Raw genomic sequence first — 21,459 nt, 5'->3', positions numbered from 1 at the left:
ACATTTTATTGTTAGAATAGTTTGGCTGGGCAACTTCATAATTTTGTTCCTCAGATTTGCTACATTGTCTCTTTAGCTCATTAATGTTAATTTTCTTAATAATGCAGACATTAGCTGATGATTTTATCCTCCTGTTGTAGAGCTAAAATTAATGTCCCAAAATGAACCATTCTACAGTGTCCAATGGCAATGCCAACGATCTGAGACTTTGTCCTTTGTTTTTACCTGGTGTGTGGGGGAGTTTAAGAGACAACGACAATAAACAAGTAAATAGCAGTAGAGTCTACGTAACTGCCAAGTTCAAATAAAGTTTAGGAAATCTGACTTACATTGAAGAGTATTTAAAAACACATGGTAGCTTTTCGTATTACTTTTCTTTCATATCTCTTGATATAAAAGGTTTAATTATTTCCAGAAGTCATTTTCAAAAGTGGTTTGTTTTAGCTGGGTGGTGGTGGCACACGCCTTTAATCCCAGCACTTCCAAACATAGACAGAGGCAGGTGGATCTCTGTGAGTTCAAGGTCAGTCTGATCTACAGAGTGAGTTCCAGGACAGGTTCCAAAGCTACACAAGAAAGCCTGTCTAGAGGTTTGCTTTATATGTGTGTGATGGAGGCAAGAGGACAGCCTTGGTGACATCTTCAAGAACTCTTGTTTACTTTGAAACTGTCTCTCATGGAATCTAGAGCGGACTCATTAGGCCAGAGTGGCTGGTCAGTGAGAGCTAGGTACCCTCCCGTCTTCCTACTCCAGCACATGCCATCCTGGCAGCCTTTTTACTTGAGTTCTAGGGACAAACCAAACTGAGGTCCTCCTGCTTGCATAACAAGCATTATACGGACTATCTTTCCAGCCCCGAGAGTCACACAGGCTAGGTCATGGGCAGCCACTTACACTTTGACTCCATGGTGAAGCAGCATGAAGTGGAGCAGACGTGTCAGAGTCCTGGGTCCCCACAGTGCTTTGAGAATCTTGAACTCCGCATGTTTTCAGCTCCTCAAGTAACATGGGCTACATTTTATAACTCCAGCATTTATTGCTTTTAGTGAAACACCTTTAAAAAGTGTAAGGAGTTAAGTTGCCAGTGTAGCATTTAATATGTTTGGAAGGCAGGGCAGGAGGGAAAGAGGTATTGGATGAGCCCATGGCTCATAGCTGAGGCATGGTTTACTGCAGCTGTCTGGGACTAGTCTCTGCAGGAAATTTTTGGATGGATGGTTTTCTGTGTTTGTATTTGGCTAGAGGAACAACTTTTGCAGTACAGTTTTCTATTTCACTGTTAAAATACTCAAGTTTAAAAAGCAAATGAAAGAAAAAAACCTCCCCTGGTATTTGTATTCTAAAAATTCCAAATGATGAAAAGAATATGAGCATGTATCCTAAGTAAAGTTCAAGAAAACACACACTAGAAGGCTTTTGTTCTTGAATTGCTATCATTTGGGAAGATGGCATATATATTCATTATTGGGCATTAACAAGTGTAGGTAAAAATGACCTTAATAAAAGTCATTTTCCTTAACTGCTTTTTACTCTATTTTTCATCATTGTTCAAAAAAAATCTATAGTTTTTTTTGTGAAGGGTATTTGTTGTACCCAGTGTGGGGGTGTGGAAGATGGCGTGAAGATCTGTTTTTGAATATCTAGTTCCCACATACAAAAGGGGGGGGCGTGGCTGTGCATGCCTGCAACCCAACATTGGGGGGCAGATATAGGCAGATCCTGTGGACTCATTGCCCAGGCAACCTTGCCAAAACGATGATCTTTCTGTTCAGTGAGAGACCCTCCCTGGTCAAGGCATTATGGCAAAAAGTGATAGAGGAAGACCTTACTGTCCTGCTGTGACTTCCATATGCATATACATGAACACATACACTGACATTCACATATATGTACCATACGCACACACACCACATAGGAATACAACATGCATAACACCCGAAACAGTTGACACCAGTGTGTATGTACCATCTTATGTCCTGCCCTTTCAGTTTTTAAATTTTTTTATTGTTTTATTGTGCTATACATTTTTCTCTGCCTTCCTCCCTTCCTCCCCTCTCCCCTTCTATCCTCTCCGGTGAACCCCATGCTCCCAATTTACTCAGGAGATCTTGTCTTTTTCTTCTTCCTATTTAGATCTATGTATGTCTCTCTTAGAGTCCTCTTTGTTATCTAGGTTCTCTAGGGTTGTGGATATAGGCTAGTTTTTCTTTGCTTTATTAGAGTCTAAAAGCTACTTACATTGAGTACATATTATATTTGTCTTTCTGGGTCTGGGTTACCTCACTCAATATATATATTTTTTCTAGATCCATCCATTTGCCTTCAAATTTCAAGATGTCATTATTTTTTTCTTACCGCTGAGCAGTACTCCATTGTGTAAATGTACCACATTTTCTTTATCTATTCTTTGGTTGAGGGGCATTTAGATTGTTTTCAGGTTCTGGCTATTATGAATAATACGGCTATAAACATAGTTGAGCACATGTCCTTATGGTATGATTGAGCTTCCTTTGGGTATATACCTAAAAGTGGTATTACTGGGTCTTGAGGTAGATTGTTTCCTAATTTTCTGAGAAATCTCCATACTGATTTCCAAAGTGACTATACAAGTTTGCACTCCCACCAGCAATGGAGGAGTGTTCCCCTTTCTCCACATCCTCTCCAGCATAAGTTGTCATCAGTGTTTTTGATCTTGGCCATTCTGACAGGTGTAAGATGGAATCTCAGAGTTGTTTTAAGCTACAGTAATGTAAACAGCCTGATATTGACATAAAAACAAACAGAAGGACCAATGAAATAGAATCGAAGAACTGGATATCAATCTACACACCTGCAAACATCTTATTTTTGGCGAAGAAGCTAAAATTATAAAATGGAAAAAAGAAAATATATTCAACAAACTGTGCTGGCATAACTGGATATCAACATGTAGATGAGTGAAAATAGATTCATGTCTGTCACCATGCACAAAACTCAAATCCAAATGGATCAAAGACCTCAAACATAAAACCAACCATACTAAACCTCATTGAAGAGAAAGTGGGAAGTACACTTGAATGCATTGGCACAGGAGACCATTTCCTAAATATAACCCCAGTAGGTCAGACACTGAAAGAAACAATTAACAAATGGGACCTCCTAAAACTGAGAAGCTTCTGTAAAGCAAAGGACGTGGTCAACACGACAAAACGACAGAATGGGAAAAGATCTTCGCCAACCCCACATCGGACAGAGGACTGATCTCCAATACAGAGTACTCAAGAACTTTAAAAGGACAAATAATCCAATAAAAAATGAGGTACAGACCTAAACAGATAACTTTCAACAAAAGAATCAAATGGCTGAAAGACACCTAAGGAAATGTTCAACACCCTTAGCCATTAGAGAAATGCAAATCAAAACAACTCTGAGAGCTGGGCGGTGGCGCACTCCTTTAATCCCAGCACTTGGGAGGCAGAGGCAGGCGGATCTCTGAGTTCGAGACCAGCCTGGTCTACAAGAGCTAGTTCCAGGACAGGCTCCAAAAAAAAAAAAAAACAAAAAACCACAGAGAAACCCTGTCTCAAAAAAAACCCCCAAAAAACAAAACAAAAAAAAAACAACTCTGAGAGCCATTTCAGTTTTTCCAAATTAGCATTAGTTAATATTGTTCCTCCATATGTCTCCCACTATTGCTAAACAACCTTCTGTTGTATTTCCATTGCATCATTACTTTTTATCTTATAGTTGGGCATTTGGACTTTCATATTAGAGTGGTAGAAGGTCATGTAAAGACTGTCACTCTGCCAGTTAGTTTCTGTCAACTCTGTACAAGCAAGTGACATCTGGAAAGAGGAAACTGTAGTTGAGAATATGTCCTCATTAGGTTGTCCTGCAGGCATGTGTGTTGGGCATTTTCCTGATTGATGATGGGTAAGGAAGCTCACTCTGGGCAGTGCCACCCCTGGGCAGGTGGCCATGGGTGCTATAGAAAGCAGGCTTAGCAAGACATGAGGAGCAAACCAATAAGGAGTATTCCTTCATGGTCCCTGCTCCAATTCCTGCTTCCAGGTTCATGCCCCGACTTCCTTCGGTGATGGGTGTGACCTGAGAAGCATAAACTGAAATAAATCCTTTCCTTCCCACATTGCTTTTGGTTAGCATTTTGTCACAGAAACAAGCACCTAGGCCAGTTGTAAAGCGTCAGTCAATATTAACTTATAACAAATGATTTTTTTTTAGGACTGTACTAGGCAATGCTGAGTCTGCCAGCCGATAAATTAAGTCTTGGTCACTATGCTACATGAAAAACCTGGGGTTTGCACAAATCTTAGTAATATAATGCTATAGCCAGGTGTGGTGATGCAGGCCTGTAATACCAGCACTCAGGAGGCTGAGGCAGAACTGTGGAGAGTTCAAGACCTGTCTATACTACATTGCAAAACCTCCTCTCACAAAGTAACCAGTGACTGAGAGATGGCTTAGTGTTTCTTTCAGAGGACTCAACTTCAGTTCCCAGCACCTGTTACAGGCTCACAGCTGCCTGTAACACCAGCTTTAGCAGGTCTAATATCCCCTTCTGGCTTCTACAGGTACCTCCTCTTGCCACACGCACATCACACTCAGATACACACACACACACACACACACACACACACACACACACACACAGTTAATAAAATAAAAAACCTCTACCAAACAAGCAATCGTACACACAACCAGACACACACACACACTCTTGCTATCATAACCTGCATTAAATACATTATGTTAAGAAATAAAAATAATGTGTGCAGAAAGAAACCGGAAGTGCTTGTCAGATGTGCCTGGAAGTACTCCTGGTACCTCCTCTGGGTAATAAAACTCTTGGCCTTTGTGGAACATAGCTTCTTCTGTACTGAGGGGATAACTTTGGGATACTAGGAGTGGCTTTACTTCCCCCTCCCTTGGTGTATATTTCAACCCTCCCCCTTTCTTTCCTTCCTTTCTTTGTTGCTAGCCTCCTCCCTTGCTTCCTGAGTGTTGGAATGTGCCAAGGGCTAACGCTGGGAAGAGGCCTGCTCCATTAGAGAAGCTAGTAGCACCTTTTGTTGATTTTTTTCAAGCCAGGGTCTCATGCTACCCAGACAAGCCTTGGACTTCATCTTTAACTAGGCTGCCTTGCTCTCTGCGTGCTACTGCCTCTGAGCCCTAGGGCTGGGAATTTGGGACTATTCCGGTGCACATGCTAGGGCAAGGGCAGTGTTTTGCAGACCCGGGCTCAGTTGCCCAGGTTTGACACCGTTTGGCTTCAGCCGTTGTCCACATACTGGGCACAGTCTGCCTTGGGTCTTTCTTCCTCTAGCCGGATACTTGGCTGCTACCCCCGCTTTGGCTCTCAGCTCAGCAGTCACACTCTCAAGAAGTGGCTGCCCCAAAGACTGCTTCCTGTTCTCCAGAGCTGAGTGTAGTGACCTAGTCCCAGACGGCTGCAGGCAGTCTTCTTCGGCTGGGGACTGACTGCTTAGGGTTTCTCCTTTGTCTCTCCAGGAGATGGTTGGGCGAGGACAGGAGCCTCTCCACTTGCCCCCTCCATCTCTAGGGTCAGTTCTAATTCGCTCATATGCTTTTGGGGCCGTGTGTAGGTTGGGGCAAGGTTGGCCCACGTCCAGTCCCTTGTGAGGCCAGCTGTCCTCATTTTCAGTTGTGTCTACACTAGCCCGGAACACGTGAGTGTCCCTCCGTAAGAAGTAGTTCTGTTGTGTAGCCTCCCCATGATGGTCGTCATGATTACTTCAGGCTGTTTATCAGCTTGAATAAGTGAGGGTCAGTTTGTCCCAGTTCCTTCAAACTCAGGCTTTCATAAGAACCCAGCATTTCACTTATTGAATACTCCTCTTCTTTAGGAAGAGTGCTCACGTATTCCGTACAATAATAATACTGGAAAACAGGTCTTAAATACTGTACTTGTCAGTAGGGCCAGGCATGTGCCTTTGTGTGGTAGTGTAGTAGACTTTTCCACAAAAGACTAACATTTTCCACGTTTAAGGTGTGTTCTTATTTTTTCTACTGTTTATCCCTTTTGGATTTTACCAAAATGTCTTGTAGTTGTTTAAAAATTAGACCCTGTTCTAGAAATGGTCTCAAAAATTGTCCTGTAAATGGAACTGTCTTAATGACATGGTTTCCGTTGGTGGTGTGTTAGTAAGGATCCACATTATGGGCGCCCAGATGACTGCTACAGCTTCGGTTGCTTGTGAAGTGCTAATTGGGACTGCTGGTCCTTTCTTGTCAGTTTGGAATAGACAGGACGCGTATGACCTTCAAACCTGTGTAAGAAGGACGCTGTTCTTTAATGATACAAATGAAGGCTTGTGGCCAGGCGAAGGCTCAAGCCTGACAGCCTGACTTTGATCCCCAGGATTCACATAGTGGAAGGACAGAATGTAGTCTTAAAGGTTGTCCTCTGACCTCTACATGCATGGAATTCATCATGTAGACTAGGTTGCCTTGAACTTACAAAAATCTGCCTGCTTCTGCCTCCTGAGTGCTGGGATTAAGTTTGTGCCACCATGCCCAGCAGGTTCCAGAGGTCCCCTAGATCATACCCCACACCAAGGACAAGCGATGGTAACTACAGTGGCTATTTAAAAGGACCCTTCTATTGCTCTAACTTCATTATTATAGTTAGAACAGAATGGCTTAACATATACATTCCTCCCTTCATTTACTTAATAAGTTAGGCTGTGTGTGTGGGTGGGGAACGGGGGGCTCTATTCCAGAAAGCCATTTGAGATCCGGGGCCCTTCATATATTATGAGAATCATAGGAAGCTTACATACTTGTTCAGAGTAGTTGATGACTAACCTCCAAGCTAGAAAGAGCTGTGTCATCTTCCTTTCTCCCTCCCTCTGTCCCTCCCTCCTTTCCACCATCCCTCCTTCCGTCCCTCCGGCCCTCCCTCCTTTCCTCCGTCCCTCCCTCCTTTCCTCCGTCCACCCCTCCTTCCCTTCCTCCCTTCCTTCCTTTTTCTTTCTTGTTGTCATTTTGAGATAGAGCATCATATATCCAAAGATGGCTTTAAACTTCTGTTTCTCCTATGTTCACTTTCTGGGTACTAGGACGATAGGTGTGTGCCACCATGCAAAGAACCTCCTGATGTCATGGAGAACTGTAATCCATCACATGCAAGTGAGGATTCTCTCCGTGAGACTGAGATGAGCTCTGAGGTGCTTTGGCCCTAGGCTAGTTCATTCAAATGCGTTTTGTGGCTGTACATAATTTGGAATGAACCCTTATTATTTCATAGTGCATAAAACCTTGATTTAATGCTGACACATTACCACTAATTATTAGGTCCCTGTGGGGGAATCTCTTAATTTATATGTCTGTGAAATAGGCATTTTAACTTAGAACAGTATTTTGAGTCCTTCATGATATACTATTAGAGATTTCCAGAACCTTCCCTATTATTTTGATGATATTTTAATTTCGGATGGGCATTTCAACAGACCATCGTAAGCTCCCTTTGTATAAGTTGTAATTCAGTAATCATACACCCCCCCTCTCTTTCTCTTTCTCGTCATTTTGACATAGAATATAATGTATCCAAAGATGACTTTAAACTTTTGATCTTTCTGCCTTCACTTTCTGGCCACTGGGACTATAGGCGTGTGTCACCATACATGATTTTATTTGGTGCTGGACAGAATCTTGGCTTTCATGCACACTAGGGAAGCATTCTACAAGTGAGTTGTGTTCCTAACACCTCCCTCTATTGCATAGTGACCACATCGCTGGGTATGGTGATGCTCAAATCTCAGCTACTTGGGAGATGAGGCAGGAAGATCACAAGTTTGAGGCCAACCTGGGTAACTTATGGTAGAGTGCTTACTGACTAGGCTCTAGGCTCTAAGTCCAGTACACTGTAACACACACACACACACACACACACACACACACACACACACACACGGAGTAGGTAGGCGAAGGTGTTCTTTCTCTTCAGAATTATTAATGGTATATTCTTGTATGTCTGTAATGCTTAAGAATTTTCCAGGTAAGTGGGAGAGTGTCTGACTCTTTTGCCTGCTTTTGGGACCCTTTGGGTTGCCTTGTCCAGCCTTGATAAGAGGGTGTGTACCTAGTCTTATTGTAACTTTTTATGCTATGTTTGGGTGAAATCCCTGGGAGACTTGCCCTTTTCTGAAGGGAAACCGAGGAAGTGGATCTGGGGGAGCAGAGAGATGGGGGGGAAGGGGCTGGGAGAAGAGGGGAAACTGTGGCCAGGATATAACATATGAGAGAAGAATTTAAAAAAAATTACCAGGTTCTTTAGCATACAGATTCTCATGAGATTTATGTCACTCTGGTTTGTAAAAAAGGCAGAGGGACTAACTGGCGTCTCCACTTCCCAGTCAGAGGATACATTATTAGAAAGAACCTCCATGGTCTGGTCCTTCTTTGATGTTCTTCCCATTGTCCTGTTTCACAACCTCCTTGGTTAGCAAAATGGAGGGCACCTCCCCTGTGCTGACAGTTACTTATTTTGGGCATGAAATCTAAATTAAATAAGTCGTTTTCTTACTCTTGTTTGTACAGTTCCTTTGAAGTCTGGGACTGACAAAACCTTGGGAAATTTTATTTTTTAAAGATCCAGACAACAATGACAAAGGCAGCAGAAGGTTCCCGTTTGCCTCTTGGACCTGTTCTTTTCTTTTTTCTTTTTCTTTTTGGTTTTTTGAGACAGGGTTTCTCTGTAGCTTTTGGAGTCTGTCCTGGGACTAGCTCTTATAGACCAGGCTGGCCTTGAACTCACAGGGATCCACGAGCCTCTGCTTCCTGAGTGCTGGGATTAAAGGCAAGTGCCACCACCACCTGGGGACCTGTTATTTTCAACGAGTTAGTGGCCCAGGAAATGGTGAACTGAGGCCTCTCACTTGTACCATGGGAATACAGCTGTCCCTCGGGATTATAATGAAGAAAAGGTGTAAATGCACATTGACACCGAGATGACAAATGGAATGCAGGGCAAGCATATTATATATTATAACAAATCATCATGAGGAAGTCTTCAAGGAGAGCCCGTCTCCTGCTTTGCTGTGTGACTACAGACACACTTGGGCCTGGCTGAGGCTGCTGGGTTCAGGCCATAGAGCTTTTCTTTTCTTTGTGATCACCTTTGGGAGTGGTGTCTGGGGAAGACCCTGGGGAAGAGGCCTGCAGTCACTCCCTGGGTGGAATCTAGATCCGGGCGGTGCCACGCTTTTCACAGTGACCTAAGCTAGTGTGGCTGCATTCCAACGATCAGGCAGGGTTTGATAGCACCAGGTTATTATCAAAGCTTAGAGGTAACTGTTCTGCTAAGCCAACGAAAGGGAGTCTTCCATCACATTCTGCTGTAAATACTCATGTGCATTAGCTACCAGACCAAAAAATAATCACACACCTCCTGGAGACACAGAGCTAAGGTTTTATAGCAGCCACATGGAACAGAGCGCACAAGCGGTGTTGCTGCAGCCTCTTGTCTCGGCCACCGTGGTTGATCCTCTGAGAGCCCGTTGATCAAACACACAGCGCTTTATCTCTTCTATCTATTTCAGTAGGGGAAATGCTTCTTTGCCAGCAGATCTCAGAAAGGATGAGGAAACAGGGGATCATTTTAGGGTTCTAGCTGGGGTTGCGGTTGGGCTATCTAAAGATGAATTTTACAAGCCAAGGTTTGGGACTGTCCAGAATCTGGATGTGTAAGAAAAGCTGTGGGCTGGCCAGCCAGAGAAGGGTCTGGATGCAGAACTTGACCTGTCAGTGCTAAGTCATGGTACATACGTGGATAATTGGTTCACAGCCTTGCTTGTGAGAACCAAGTGTTGCCCAGAGGAAGCTGCTAGATTGTTTTTGTTACTTTTAGTAATGTTCAAACTGTTGTCAGAGATGGATAGCCCAACCCAGAACTAGTCAGCTGAGGGACAGGGATTGAGACGCAGCTCAAGAGTGGAGTGTCTGAAATGAGAGTTGGCTGACTCAGGGACAGGAGCTTACGTGGGCTTTAGTTGTCTGTACAGGTTTCTCTGAGAACCAGTTGTTACATCGTTCATATTAGTGGAGTAAGCTGGTGATTTCACTAGCCACCTCGCTCCCACGTGTGCCATTCTGTTTTAGTGAAGACACCTACTGTCTTTGGAAAGTAAAATATAGGCAGGCTTCTGGAGTCTGGCTGTTTTGATGAGTGCTGCCTGGTGGTCCTGGAATGTGAGTTCCTGCTGGGCCAGCGGGTATGTCCACACCATCAGCGCTGGAGCAGGCCAGACAATCTAGACCTCCTTCCAGTCCCTTGTCCTGGCCTTCTAGGGTCTCATGGACTGTTGTTATTTCTGAAATGACTTCGAGGGAAGTCAGCTGCTGTGGGAGTACATTCTGCTCCTTCAGCCAATAGCATTTAAGATACCAGCCCACTTGGGCGTGGTCTCTTATACTATTAAGGCGGCTGTAAAGGCTGCTAGACTCTGCTCCTGTTCCCCTTTGTGCAGAGGACTGTTATCTAGGACAGTGATCTGTAAGTGTCCCCTAAATAAAGAGCCCTTTATTATTCATAATTCTGAACTAGTGTGGGATTATTTTGTGACTTCCACCATCATGCAGCTTCTGAGTGATTTGGGGCAAGAAGAGAAACAACTTGGGTTGGAGGACATCTTCATATAAGTCACTGGTCTGTGAGGAGTTACACATAATACAGAGGGTGCCATTGTGTGGGCTTTTTCCTTCTAAAACCAATGACCCATCCCACTGTGTTGCTCTAACAAGTGAAGCTCAAGGAGGGAGGGTTTGATTTGGTTCCCATTCCCAGGGTCCAGTTTATTATGTTGGGGAAGTGATGGCATCAGGAGCTTGAGGCAGCTGGTCCCCTTCTGTCTGCTGTCAGGAAGCAGCCATAGGGAAGGGCCACCTACATTTAGATGAGGTCTTCCCATCTCAATACACTTAGTCAAGAGGGTGCCTCACAGGCATGCTGGAAAGCCTGTCTCCTCAGGGATTCTAGGTCTTGACCAGTTGACAGCATTAACTACTTGGGGAATCAGTTTAAACGCTTACATTTGCATGGACATTTTCTAAAAAGGTTTTCAGGAAAACTGGGGTAGACTGGGGATGGGATGAGGGAAGACTTACTTCCTGAATTGTGTTGGAGACACTATGTGAGAGGGGGTTGTACAGAGTTATTCTTTGTTTAGTCCTTGGCTTTGCAACATCTTCAGCATCATCAATTTAGTGTCTCTACCGTAGTGAGTTTTGTGAGAAACAGGCCATCTCCTCCAGCAGTGGAGACTCTAAGGCCACACCTTTCCTTCTGAGCATCAGCAGATGAGGCTGTGACCCTGCCACCCACTGGAATGAATGCTGATGCCCACGTGGAGCAGCCAGAACACTCCAGAACCCGTGAGTGGAGGGCGGCAGGAGTGCCTAGGCTGGTGCCAACGGGCCTGGTTTTCCTCTATGGCCTTGATAGAGGTCCCAGCACTCAGTAGCCTTGGCTCTCTCTCAGGTTCTTGTGGATTTTGCGAGCTACCTGATAGCCTTGCAAGAAATGCCTTCCATAGTTAAGAAGCTGAGTTAGCTTCTCTTGTTAGGAATATAATTAAGAACTCTGGCTGTATATGGCAGTGATTTCCCCTCATGAATTTAATATTAACTTTATATATTATATATATTATATTAAAATATTAAAATTCAAGTGCAGATCTATTTTAAAGTACTAGGCATTTACGGTAACTCTGTGAGGAGAAGGAGTTCCAGGGGTGTTGATATTGGACAGCATCATTGTGTGCCTTGGTTAGGTGGGATAGGGTGGATAAGTAGTGTAAGGGCTTGGGTGATTGTGATAAGAAGTTGTACCACGAAGATGCCTTGGGGGGCCTGTTAGAGCCCTTTAGTGATGAGAAAGGATTGTGTGTATTAGTGATATTCCTGATGCTATTGGAGGACCCAGGTCTGTAGTGGGTCCCCTAATTAGTTGTGGAATCCTGGGCATGATAGACTGCCTCTCTGAGATTAAGTCCCATATCCTTGACCTTTATCTCTGCCTGTAAATATTTCATCTGTCTGTATTTTAAACACACTCGTGTGACATTGTATAATCTACAAAATGCCTTTTAAACAGGGGATGCAATGTTTAATCTTCACTGTCAACTTAACTGGGCTTAGAATCACCTAGAAGATTGAGATACATCCTTGGATGTTTCCAGAGGATTGCGTAAGGGGGGAAATCAGTCTAAATGAGTGGCATCCACTGGACACACACTAGAGTCATCTGGGCAGAGGGAATCTCAACTGAGAAAGTGCCTCAAATTGGCCTGTAGGCAAGTCGCTGAGGTATTCTCTTGATTAGTGATTTCTGTAGGCGGGTCCAGCCAGCTGTGGGCAATGACACAGCTGTCCCTGGATGGTGTAAGAAAGAGCACTGAAAGTGAGGCAGGGAGCAAGCCGGTGAGCAGAGCTCCTCGTGGTCTCTTCCTTTTACTGAAAATAGATTTTTTTTTTCCTCACATAATGTATCCTGATTACAGTTTCCCCACCCTTTGCACCTCCCATGGTCTTCCCTATCTCTCTTCCCATCCAGATCCACTCCCTTTCTGTCTCTCACTAGAAAACAGAGGCTCCTAAGGGATAATAATAAAACCAAACAACAAGTAACATATCAAAATTGTATAACACCAGCAGAAGGAAAGGAGCCCAAGAGCAGGCACAGGAATCAGAGACCCACTCATTCACATACCCAGGAGTCCCATGAAAACACTGACCTGGAAGCCATAGCTTGTACCCGGAGGACCTGGTGCAGACCTGTGCCCATTGCCACAGTCCCTGTGAGTTCCTGTGAGCTTGGATCCTGTTGCTTCCTCAGGCCTTGTTTTCTTGGTGTCCTCCATCCCCTCTGGCTCTAACACTCATTCTGCCTCCTCTTCTGTGGGGTTCCCTGAGCCCTGAGAGGAGGGATTTGCTGGCAACATACCTTTTAGGGCTGAGTGTTCTGAGGTCTCTCACTCTCATGGCTGTGGGTCTCTGTATTTTTTTCCCCATCTTTTATAGGAGGAAACATCTCTGATAATGGCTGAACAAGGCGAAGTCAAATGTCCCTAAGTCAAATTAGACCTTGGTTTCTTATGTAAGCCTTGTGTCACCATTACACTAGCAGGAACGTCATCTTAGATCAAAATGTTTGTGGCTGGTTTGGTGAACACATTTTTCTTTTGGTGATATATAGAGTACTTTCTTATACAGAAAACACTAGACCGTGGATGGACTAAAGGGCCTATGTTGTCACCAGCTCGACTTTCCTATGGTCAACAAGTTATGTAGGTGCTGTCTTCAGCAATGGGGCCTTGTTATCAGTTTGTGAGGAGCAATTTATAGTCTTGGCAATAGCCTGGGGTTGTTTGGGGGTTTCCATAGGACGGACCCCTTTGACCAACAACTCGATTAGATGTAACCCAGTTCTGGTACTGGAAGCTTCATTTGGTGACAAGAGATGGCCATTTGAGGGTCTATATCCCTCATTATCTGGCTGTTTCAGATAGATCACCTTCATATTTACATGTATTTTGGAAATCTTATACTATTTTTAGGTTTGCATACTACTCCTCGAATGCCCTTAATTTTTGCTGTCTCTCTCATCCCCCTTTCCTCTCCTCTTCCCCACTTGAGGTTCCCATTCCTGCCACCCCACCCAATCCATTCGTAACTGTCTAGTTCTCTTTTTATCTACCTGTCCCCACGAGTCCCTTGCTCTATACCTAACCTATGTGGTTATCATTGACTTAGCTGCTAACATCTACATATAAGTGAATACATACCATGTTTGTCTTTCTGGGTCTGGGACACTTCACTCAGGGTAATTTTTTTCTCATTCCATCTATTTACCTGCAAATTTCATGATTTTATTTTTTTTAATGGTGGAGTACTAAATATTTCCTCTTTTTTTCTTTTTTCTTTTTCTTTTTTTTTTTTTTTTTTTTTTTTTTTTTGGTTTTTCGAGACAGAGTTTCTCTGTGGCTTTGGAGCCTGTCCTGGAACTAGCTCTGTAGACCAGGCTGGTCTCGAACTCACAGAGATCCACCTGTCTCTGCCTCCCTAGTGCTGGGATTAAAGGCGTGCGCCACCATCGCCCGGCTAAATATTTCATCGTGTAAATGTAACACATTTTCTTTATCACTCCTCTGTTGTGGGACATCTAGGTTGTTTCCAGTTCCTGGCTATTATGAACAGAGCAGCAATGAACATGGTTGAGCAAGTGTCTCTGTGGTAGGATGAAGCATCCTTCAGGTATATGCCCTGGGTAGATTTGTTCCCTTTTCCTGAGGAACTGCCACACTCATTTTCATAGTGATTGTGCAAGGTCGCACTCTCATCAGCAAAGGATGAGTGTTCCCTTTACTCCACATCCTTGCCAGCATCAGCTGTCAGTTTTTAAAATTGATCTTAGCCATTCTGACACTTGAAGGATACAATTTCAAAGTACTTTTGGCTTCCATTTCCAAGATGGCTAAGGATTTGGGCATTTTAGTGTTTCTCAGCCATCAGAGTTTCCACTTCTGAATATTCTGTGTAGATCGTTACCCCATCTTTTATTAATTAAATTTATTCATTTATTTTATATCCTGACCTCAGTTTCCCCTCCTCTCATTTCCTTCCCTCAATCCACCCTTCCTCTGTTTCTATTCAGAAAAGGGGCAAGCCTTCTGTGGATATCAACAAAGTTATGACATATAAATCATATCAAGTTACCTCAGGACTCAGTTCTGCCCTTATTTTAAGGTAGGCAAGGCTACCCAGTATGAGGAATAGGTTCCTGGAAACCAGCCAAAGCATTAGGGACAGCCCCTGTTCCCACCACTAGGAGTCCCACAAGTGACCAAGCTACCCAACTGTTCCTTACATGTAAAGGGTCTAGGCTGGTCCCATGCAGGCTCACTGACTTGAGGGACCAGGCTCTGTGAGCTCCTTTGTGCTTAGGTTAGTTGTTTCTGTGGGTTCTTTTGTGATGTCCTTGACTCCCCTTGTCTCTTCCTCCCTCTCTTCAGCAGGATTCCCTGAGCTTGGCCCAGTGCCTGGCTGTGGGCTGCATCTTTTTCCATCAGTTGCTGGATGAAGCCTCTCTGATGACAGTTGGGGTAGTAAGCAATTTATGAGTATAGCAGAATATCATTAGGTATCAGTACATTGACATGTTTTCCCTCCAATCATGTTTGGTTCTACCCTAGGTCTCCGGGACACCCAGCCTCTAGATCTGGCACTCCAGGCAATGTCAGAGGGTGGGCTTACTCTGTGGCTGTACCAGTTATTGGTTGGCTATTTTCATAATCTCTGCGTCTTTCTTACTTAGCACCCACCTGGTCCACTTCCCTTTGGCAGGACAGACTGTAGGTAAAAGGTTGTGTGGCTAGGCCGGCTGGGTCACAGGAGAAGGCCAGTTCAGGCTACACATCCACTATTGCTAGGAGTCTTAGCTGGGGTCATCCTTGTGGTTTCCTGAGAGTTTCCTGTGCACCAGGTTTCTACCTGACCTCGAAATGCCCCCTTTCCAGTTATCTCTTTTAGTATCCCCCACCCCGTCCACTCCCAAACCGTATTCTTCACAGTCCCATCTCCAACCGTCCCCCACTCCATCCATGAGATCTCTTCTATTTCCCTATCCCCAGGAGATCCATGCGTCCCCTCTTGGGTCCTCCTTGCTACCTAACCTCTCTGGACCTGTGAATTGTATCAAGGTTAATCTTTACTTTATAGCTACTATCCACTTAGAAGTGAGTACATTCCATGTTTGTCTTTCTGGATCTGGGTTACCTTACTCAGGATGATTTTTTTTTCTAGTTCCATACATTTTCCTTCAAATTTCATGATCTCCTTGTTTTTAACAACCGAGTATATATGTATAAATGTACCACATTTTCTTTATCCCTTCTTCAGTTGAGGGGCATCTAGGTTGTTTCCAGGTTCTGGCTATTATGAATAAAGCTGCTATGAGCATAGTTAAGCATGTGTCCTTGTGGTATTGGAGCATCATTTGGGTATATGCCCAAAAGTGGTCTTGAGGTAGATCAATTCCCAATTTTCTGAGAAACCACCATACTGATTTCCAAAGTGATTGTACAAGTTTGGACTCCCACTAGCAATGGAGGAGTGTTCCCCTTGCTCCACATCCTCTCCAACATAAGCTGCCATTTATGTTTTTCATATTAGCCGTCCTGACAGGTGTAAGATAGAATCTCAGAGTTGTTCTGATTTGCATTTCTCTGATGGCTAAGGATGATAGACATTTCCTTAAGTGTATTAGCCATTTTAGATTCCTCTGTTGAGAATTAATCTGTCTTTAATTTCTTCCTTTATTTCTTCCTTGACCCATGGACGATTCAGGTGAGCATTGTTTAGTTTCCATTAAACAATGTTTAAATGTTTAAAATCCATTTGTGGGATTTCTGAAATTAGTGTTGCTGTTGAATTCTAATTTTAATTTATGGTGATCTGATAAGATACATGGGATTATTCCAATTTTTTTTTGTATCTTTTGAGGTTTGCTTTGTTACTTAGTATGTGGTCAATTTTTGAGAAGGTTTTATGAGGTACTGAGAAGAAGGTATATTCTTTTGTGTTTGGATGGAATGTTCTATTTGAGTCATAACATCTGTTATTTCCCATATTTCTCTGTTAATTTTCTGTCTGAGTGACCTGTCCAGTGGTGATAGTGGGATGTTGAATTTTCCCACTATGGTGTGTGGGGTTTAGTGTGTGATTTAAGCTTTAGTAGTGTTTATTTTACATACAAGGGTGCCCTTGTATTTGGGCATAAATAGATTTAACATTTTTTTTACTCAGGTATTCATTTTTTCTATCTTGTCATCAATACCTGAGATTCTTTCTTCCATCTCGTTTATTCCATTGGTGAGGCTTGTCTCTGAGGTTCTTGTTCGAGTTCCTAAAATTTTCATTTCCATATTCCCCTTAGCTTGAGTTTTCTATATTAATTGTATTTCCACTTTATAGTCCTGCACTTTTTTCCATTTCCTTTCACTGTTGGTTTATATTTTCATAGATCTCTTTAAGGAATTCATTATCTCCTCCTTAAGGAACTGTGTCATATTCATGAAGGCCGTTTTTAAGGGTTTTGTTGTTTCTCAGTCATGTTGCAATACTCAGGGCATGCTGTGGTAGGGTAGCTGGGCTCTCCTGGAGACGTTTTGCTTTTTGAGGCTGTTACACCATCCAGATCTTGCCTGTACACCCCTTCTACGACAGAGAAATCCATCCATGGTGCTTGCAGTGTGTGTGCGATGTATATGGTAGTGTCCTAGGGAGCCAGGAGCAGATTGTTTCTGCATTCACCTGAGGAGAGATAGATACAGTTTCTCCTGTATCCTAGAGTGTCTTTGATGATCTAAGCAGGGATTGCAAAGCTGTTACTGAAAACCCATTCTGCAGTCCTTAGCTGAACTCTGCTCTCCCTCACCCCCTCACCCCTCACCCCCCTGCTCTGCCTATAAAAAGATTAAGGCTTAAAGAGACAAATGTTATGGAGGAAGTTACTGGATCTTGGTGGCATTATGAGTTCCCCATCCCCCAGGAGGTACTTAGAGATAAGCACTTGGAGACCTGATATGGGTCCCTTGGTGTTTGACTGTGCTAGCCTTGTGCCAAAAAAGGCTGGTTGGAATGCCCTGTGGCTTCAGTTGGGAAACAGCTGTGTAGTCACAGCCCGGGCTCTAGCAAAATGCTTGTAGCTGGCTGACTGGACCTGCAGGAGAGTGAAGTGAGGGCCCTGGAGGAGTGGGGAGACCACAGATGAGGGAGGCTGGGCTTGCACTGCTGATGCTAAGACAGAGAGACTATGGTCCAGCAATAGGTGTCCCAGAGGAGCCAGTAGGGGCTTCTTTGGTGGAGTGTCTGCAGCCGTGCTAAGACGGATGAAGATCCTTAGATGATTGATAATGAGACATTATTGATCACAGCAGGCTGAGACCTAGACAAAGACAGAGGAAGTAGGACATGCAATTGCCCCATACCATTCCCACAGCCATGCTTAGTTCCCACAGTCATGGGCCCAGTGCCAAGGAGAAAAGCCAAAATTCAAACAAAATCCTGAGCTTCCACTAGGACACAAATATGGGCATCTTAAGGACCTAAGTTTTAATTATGACTTGAAGTGACCAGAGTACATTTTTCATCTTGCACTGGAAGGAAAGTCAAGGGCCTAGCCCTGAATTTCATCTAAAGAGACGAGGGTGGCAAAGCTCACGGAGTGGCTGCCACCAACACTGGGAAGGCACAGGTGACCTGTTTCTCTCAAGCCCCCCTTGTACGCATTGTTTCCTGTGGTTGGGAGCATGATGGGCAGAGAGCAGGAGATGCAATCCTGTGTCCCTCAGGCGAGCAGTGTTCTCAGCAGCCAAGCCAAAGCGCATTAATATTCTTGTCTATTCTTCACTCTACAGATGTCCTATTTTCATTGGCTTCTGTTTTGGACCATGACTTCTAGTAATTACTTTTCTTCTGCTTTGTTACAACACCATGACCAGAGGAGACTTAAGGGCGAGAGTTTATTTTGGCTTATGGCTCCTGCGGGATAAGAGCCCATGGTGGCAGGGTGGTGTGACAACGAGCAACAAGCGTGGCAGTAGGAACAAGAAGCCAAGAGATCACATCATTAGCCACAAACACAAAGAGTAAACCGCAAGTGTGGTCAGCCTATGAACCCTCAAAGCCCACCCCAAGTGATATACATCCTCCAACGAGGCCGCACTCCCAAAGATCCTAGAGTCTCCATAAATGACATCACCAAGCAGGGACCAAATGCTTAAATACCGGAGCCCGTTGGGGGGACAGTTCACTTCAAACCAGCACGTCTTTGATGCAGAGCTTTCTGTTTCCTGAAGTTCCTAATGGCCCTTTGCTTTCTTGTGTGAACAAAACAAAATATCTCATCTCAGATAGTATGTACCTGCTCCTTATCCTTTTTCTTAAGTGTGGGTTTACAATGCTGTAATTGACGTACATAAATTTTACTTGTCTAAAGAACGCAAGTGGTTTGTGTAGGCAGGTGCAAATGTCACTGCTGCCAGTTGCTGTCACCCCTAAAAAGAAACCCTGTGTCTTTTAGTCACTTCCCATTTTGCCGTAGTCCCTTTAGTCCTATGAAAGCATTGATACCCTTTCTGTCTATAGATTTGCTTCCTATAGATGTTTCAGGCCAATATAATCACGTCGTACAGGATTGTTCTGACAGCCAGCTTTCACTTGCCAATTCCTTAGCATGTCATTTTGAAGGCTTATCTGTTCTAACACATGTCAGTACTTCTTCCTTTTTATTGCGGACCAATTTCCCATTGTATGGTTATAGTGTATTTTGTTTATTTCTTCATTGGTTGATGGGCATTTCTACTTTTTGTTATTATGGTTTGGCTATGAGGCACTTCTTAAAATGGCTTGTGTAGTGATATTTCATTTGTAATTTAATAAAGTTTGCCTGAAGATCAGAGAGTAAAACAGCCCCACTGGTCAGCCTTACAGACCAGGCAGTGGTGACACACACTTTTAATCCCAGTAGCCATCTAGTTTGCCCTTGAAGCCGGGCAGTGCATGCCTTTAATCCCAGTGCTGCACACCTCCAATCCCAGCCCTAGAGAGGACTATAAGACGGAGTCTTATTCTGAGATTCCTGAAGGCAGGATTGCCATTTCGGACTGAGGTAGAGGGAAGAGCCAGTGGCTGGCTGTTTCACTTTTCTGACCTCAGGTTGAACCCCAATTTCTGTCTCTGCTTTTTTATTAATCGTGCTGCAGACTTGTGCCTGGGAGTTTGAGTCCCCAGTGGGGAGAGGTTCTGGAAAGGTTAAAGGTGAGTCGCAGGGATGTGTCATTAGAGGTTGGGTCTTGCACCATCCCTTTTCTCCTGGCTCTTGTCTGCTGTGATCTGGGAGTCTCTGTCACATACTCTTCATCTCACTGTTGACGCAGAATCAGTAGAGGCATGGACTGTGGACTGGCAGCCCTGAAGCTCAGCCTATAACTTCCACCACCATGTTCGTGGCGGGGGTTTTGTCATAGTAACGTAAAAGCAGCACAGCCCCATTGTGATGGTAGTGGATGCTATTTATAACTTCTATACTCATAGATCCTCATGCAGCTAAGGCTGGCTTGAACTCTCTGTGTAGCTGAAGGCAACCTTAAACTTTTTTTTTTTTTAATGATTTAAAAAAAAAAAGTGTTCCAGTCCTCTGAACCACATTCCATGGAGTGGAATTACTGGGTTGTGTGGTAACTAATGCTAATTTTTTTTGAGAATCTACTAACATGCTTCCAGTTTTTATCAGTGTATTCTCCCTGCACTGTCTGTCTGTCTGTCTTTTTGGTCGTAGACATCTTTTCTTTTCAGTGTGAGCTAGCAAGCATCACATTTTAAGCAACATTTCATGTGCTTTTTTCCCTCTTTTGGTCACTTGTATGTTTCGAGGGGAAAAAGTGGTTCACATCCCTCGCTTAAAAACTGGGTTATTTTCCCATGGATGTGTCTTCCTGGGACATCAACTTTTTCTTCTAGTTTGGACTTAGCTGTTTTCTAGGCGTCTGTGTAGATAGCATGTATGCCTTTTCTTTATGTTCTTAAATGACAGACATTGTTTCTCAGATACTAGGTATTATTATTTTCTTCTGAATTCCTCTTTCATTTTGCCAGAGAACATCCTCAGATAATAATGTTTAGAAAGTAGTGAGGGAAGAGAATCCACTCAGGGACTGGTTATTTGGTGTATCTTTGTCTTCCCCTTCTACTTGAGTGATGTTTGGCTGGCTATGGAACCCTGGATTCAAAATAACCTCTGGCCCAAACTTTAGAGTCACTGTCTGATCCCCCCCCCTCCGCCTGTTATTTTTACATAGAGGAGAAACTTGATGTTAAAATTCTTACTCCTCAGTATTCAGTCACTTAGTCAGTCTGTCTGTCCGTCCCTGAGGAGAAGCTCTTAGAGTCTTTTTCTACCTTGATATCAATAATTTAATGTTCAGAAAAATAAAATTTAAGAAAATATAAAATGAACAGGAGTTCAAAGGTCATCTGAGAAACTAAGTATTCACTTCAACATTAAAAGAAGTGAATAAGTAGAAAACTGGTTAACAAATAGAAATTCCATGAACTGTCGTCACCTTTGAGGTTTTCTGATGTATCAGACAGAACTTGTTTTAGTTTCTACTGAAATAAAACCTAGAATGTAAGCAGCTTGCAGAGGACTAAAGTAGTTCATTGAGTGAGCGTGGAGACGACTTGACTTCTTTCTCTAGATCTGAAGTTTCTGACAGCCCATTGGCGTTGCCAAGGTCACTTCAGGTGAGTGGTGAGCGTGATCTCTCCTCTGACTTTAGAATAGTCTGTGAAAGATTCATGTGACCTGAAGAGAAACCAGAGTGGCACTAACTCTTAATTAAGAGTTAGTGAACTCTTAATTTGAAGATGTAATTTTTTTT

At 43.5% G+C, this 21,459-nt stretch overlaps 1 protein-coding gene across 2 annotated transcripts in view; it reads left to right on the top strand.

The window, feature by feature from the left end:
• The window catches only part of Fam189a2 (family with sequence similarity 189 member A2), a 64,332-nt gene that overhangs the window by 10,617 nt on the left and 32,256 nt on the right, over window positions 1-21,459 (top strand). The gene's annotated exons all lie outside the window — the stretch shown is intronic.

This window comes from Microtus ochrogaster, chromosome 8 (genome assembly GCF_000317375.1).
Source record: "Microtus ochrogaster isolate Prairie Vole_2 chromosome 8, MicOch1.0, whole genome shotgun sequence".
NCBI classification, from domain to species: domain Eukaryota; kingdom Metazoa; phylum Chordata; class Mammalia; order Rodentia; family Cricetidae; genus Microtus; species Microtus ochrogaster.
Note: the sequence above shows the minus strand (reverse complement) of the source record. Positions and strands in the feature narration are given on the sequence as shown.